Below are 4621 nucleotides of genomic sequence, written 5' to 3'. Positions count from 1 at the left end.
AAGGTGATCTAGGGCTAAAATAGAGATACATGCTGTCTGTTCTCCTGCCATAATCAGGAAATTGCCTGCAAAGCCATCCACTTGCTCTTGGCATAGCTCTGCTGCCTGTCATGACTTTTTTGCTCCATGCCTGGAGCAATCTGTGTGTAGGTATTAAGTTTCTTGAGGCTGACTGCATAGCCTCTTCTTCTTTTCAAAGCCCTAGGAGATCCAAGAACTCTGGTGTACTCCAAGCAGGAGTGCATCTGCTGTGGGAAGCCAGCTCTCCATGCCAAGCAAACAGGAAGAATAATTGCTAAAATGTTGGGGCTTTAAAGGGGAAGAGTCACATGTCTATGTACCTGGCTGCAAGGCAGCAGAGTTGAAATGGTGGCCAGAGATGTTACCATGGGCATTGTGGGATACCTCCTGGAGGTCACTTCAGGTGACAATAAGCAACACACTGACTACATTCATGCTTTGCTGCTCAAACTATATATTCCTAAACACTATGCCTCTTTTCAAGGTGTGGATTTAAATGTATGGGAGGAGCACTGCAGTTTGTACACCTCCACAGGTAAGCTATTGTAAACTGACTTTTGTCGACTAAGCTCTGCAGTGTAAACACAGCCTTATATGTAACCTTTTCCCCTCAACTATCAGAGGGATAGCCGTGTTAGTCTGGATCTGCAAAGGGACAAGGAGTCCTGTAGCACCTTATAGACTAACAGATGTATTGGAGCATAAGCTTTTGCGGGCAAAGACCCACTTAGTCAGATGCATGTAGTGGAAATATCCAGACTCAGATATAAATATGCAGGCCAGAATCAAACTAGAGATAATGAGATTAAGGCCCACTTCTAGCAGCTGATCTGGAGGTGTGAATTCCAAGAGGAGAAGTTGCTTTTGTAGTTAGCTAGCCATTCACAGTCTTTGTTTAATCCTGAGCTGATGGTGTCAAGCTGCTGGTGTCAAACTTGCAGATGAACTGTAGCTCAGCAGTTTCTCTTTGGAAACTTCAAGACCAGACTTTAGTCATCTTTACTGAATTTTGTTGCAAACTGTAACAATTTCAATAAGAAACCTTTGTTTTGCTCAGATGTTTATGCTATGTCTTTCGAGCATACGACTGTCAAAGTCTGTAAGTCCTGTCTTAAGCATATTTTCTGTGTGCATATGGCAACACGACAAGCTAACAGATGTGGGGTAGGGAGTGGAAACACAAGCGCACATCTTTTATGACCCAGCTAGTTTATTTTTAAACCGTATTTTAAAACCTTTCGTATCAGATGTGCTACCACTTACAAACTAAGTTATAGCTAAACTGCATGTAATGTTGGAGTAACTTATTTGGGGGGCAGGGTGAATAAATCTCACCTGAGACACATAATTTACACTGACATAAGCCATAACTACACTGGTTTAGAGTGGCTGTTAGAAAGAATAAATACAATAAATTCCCTAGGGCATATGTGCCAGAGATTCCAATAGCCTGAAAAAATAGTGCCTGGGGGGTGGGAGCAGGGGAATGTTTTATCATCTACCTTTCTGAAGATTTGTGCTATGAATTAAACTCATGTTGCATATCAAAGTATTAAACCATTTTACACTTCATTCCTATTTTACTCAATTGTTTTTCTGTGCTTTTTTACCATGCTAATAAGAATTGTTACATTGTGAAGGTAATCAAACACGAATTAGACAGGATTGTATGTAGCCCCATCCTAGTTCTCTATTTTCCTTCCATCTGATGCTTTTCATATTTGTCTGGCAGGACCTTTGAGACACAAGCTTTGAATGGCTTGTATTTTAAAAAACAGGCTTTTTAATATGTAAAGAGAATTATATGGAAACTGTGGTAATGGAAAAAATATGTAGTGGGCTACATCAGGAAGATATTCATAAAAACCCTAGTAAAAACTTATTGGGCAACAGAGGTCCTATACAGCGAGAATTAAGACAGAATGCCCACTTATTAGGGACACTTTTTGAAGACTAATGTGTTATGCCACAGGACAACTTTGATGAATTTGGAGGGACCTTTCATATGAATACCCAATTACAAATCCTTTCCTCATATTGGCAAACACTTTCTTACTAAAATAGTGTCATTGTATCCTGTGGGCAGTGGCTCCAACACGAAAGTCACATACTGCAACTACCTGAGTGTAGGATTCCATGACAGTTAGCCACTGCTCGTTGATTTTTGTGGGAACACTTAACATCTTTGTCCAGGTACTAAGAAGCAGATGAATTTGTAGGGAATAATTCTGACACTGGGTGCAGATGAAAACCAGCAGAGGATTTATTGGTTCACACAGCTAGTGGAGTACCCACCAGGGGTTAACCTGGTGAGCATTAACTTTAGAATTCAGTGGTCCCCAACCTTTTGGAGCTCCTGGGTGCCTGGGGGGCAGGGTCCGCTCACATGCTGGGTGCCCAGGGGGCTGGGCTGCAACTGTGCTGCATGCCCAGAGGTGAGGCCGCCCACACGCCGTGCACCCGGGTCCGGAACAGCCCATGTCCCATGTGCCTGGGGGGTGGGGCTGTCACTGTCTATGTACTGCATGTCCAGAGCTGGCACCTGTGCCATGCACCCAAGAGCCGGCAGGGTCCATGTGCCTGGTGGTGGGGCCACCTATGTGCTGCATGCCCCGGGCCAGCACTGCCCCTATGCCATGCGCCCGGGTTGGCACCGCCCATGCACTGCAAGCCTGGGGCTGGCACAGCCCTTGCACCCAGGGGCTGGCACCGCACATGTGCTGCATGCCCCGGGCCAGCACTGCCCCTATGCCATGCGCCCGGGTTGGCACCGCCCATGCACTGCAAGCCTGGGGCTGGCACAGCCCTTGCACCCAGGGGCTGGCACCGCACATGTGCTGCATGCCCAAGGGCAGGGCCGGCCCCAATCACTCGGCAAGTGCACAAATGGCTTGGCGGGTGCCATGGCACCCGTGGACACCATGTTGGGGACCACAGCATTAGATTATATAGGCAGCAGAGGGGAAGTGATTTGATAAGACTAGCGGTGGAAATGAGATGGGCACATAAGCCAATGAACTATGAAGGTTTCATAGGATATCCGCCCATCTCCAGTTAAACATCACTAATACAAGTTATTCCTAAAAAGCTAAATGAGCCAACATAAACAAAGGCATGTTGATGGTCATTTTGTTGGCCAGAAATGTAATGCATCTACTGCAGAGGTGATATTGCCTTGGCGTGATCTTTGGGATTCAAGCTTATTTTCTAGGAATAAAGCAGACTGTGGAAAAACAATCCTGCTCGGTTGTTTGGTACTGGCCTTATCAAAGTGAGGCCCTTTTTGGAACATGGTTTCCAGGACGACCAGGGTCAAGTTAACTTCTGTGATGTATTCTCAGGCTTGTCTAATGATTTAGGATTGGAGTTCTCAGCAAGATACCATGGGCTTCCTCAGTTTACCCCTACATATTGAGAAGAGGAATCTGAAGAGAGTAGGCCAGTCTGAAAATTGAGGGCCCAATGTGTCACTGCTGGAATAAGTGGGGTAAAAAAAACTGGTCAAATGGAATGTCAGTGTAGCAAGACACATACTTATGTATTTATAATGTAATTATACAGACCTGAAATGTTTTGCATATTGTACAGATTGTGTACATTGTCAGCTGTTTTTTGCAGCATAATATGCACCAATAACTGATTTGCTCTTCCACCAGGCAGTTCCAGAATCTGCGGCATGATGCCTGTCTATCACTGGATAGATTAAATCAAACAGATTAACCAATGTAATAGAGTGGAAATGTGCAACTTTGGCTCACTCTTTTCCTTTCTGTGGGGCAGGGAGATCTGGGAAAATGGGAGCAGAGGGAACAATTAATGAAGTTTGACTATGAAATAGTTTCAGTGTCTATGGTAGACAGGCTCACAAAGCTGTGAAAAATCCTGCTGTTGGGGTCAGATGGGAAGTATTTTGCTAAAAGTGAAACCCTGCTTTTCAAAACATTCATACAATGTAAAAAACCCTCTCTTCTCTAACTCAGTTTTACTCTTAAATATCTGTCGGTCTTGTCTGGGGTTTTATCTTTTGTGAGTATGGTGTTCTGTTAACCTAATCACATTAGTTTGCATTAAAGTTCTTTTGTCTTTAGTGAGCTACCTGTTCAAATGCACTTTCTTTGCTCATTGAATGAAAACTGACAATTTTTGAAAATTTAATTTGAATATATTTTTTACATCTTTCAAAATATACACTTTCAAAATATACTTGGGTAACTTAAAACAATATTTTAGAGCTATAAGGAAGTAGTCGCTGAATTCCCCTTGTCCAGCTGCCCCCAGAAAATAATAAAAGAAACCATGTACGAAAGTTGTGTTAATCAAAGTGTTACATATTAAGCTGGATTTCATAGACCAGCACACATGATAATTGAAGTTAAGCTGGAGTGCACTACTTAGAATAGCTGGTTCTCATCTAGCATCTTGTATCACCAGCAAAGCAAGTTTGGCGACAGGGATATCAGGGTCCATGCAATGTCTCGAGTATGGATGTCTTCCCCATTGCACCCAGCTCCCTAGGCATGTAATATGTTTATCTCAAAGCTCATGATACCATCACAATCATGGGCACAACCCACCTAAGAATTGGGCTGTGTCCCCAAAA

General features: G+C 43.6%; 1 long non-coding RNA gene across 1 annotated transcript; it reads left to right on the top strand.

Moving 5' to 3' along the window:
• Positions 1-502: 502 nt before the first annotated feature.
• On the top strand, positions 503-3773 carry LOC142830676 (uncharacterized). The gene is made up of 2 exons (XR_016350302.1): positions 503-556; positions 3678-3773. It is a non-coding gene; the product is annotated as an uncharacterized LOC142830676 (long non-coding RNA).
• The last annotated feature ends 848 nt before the right edge of the window (positions 3774-4621 follow it).

The sequence above is a fragment of the Pelodiscus sinensis genome, chromosome 9 (assembly GCF_052426305.1).
Source record: "Pelodiscus sinensis isolate ZL-2025 chromosome 9, ASM5242630v1, whole genome shotgun sequence".
Lineage (NCBI taxonomy): Eukaryota > Metazoa > Chordata > Testudines > Trionychidae > Pelodiscus > Pelodiscus sinensis.
This window is presented reverse-complemented; position numbering and strand designations above follow the sequence as displayed.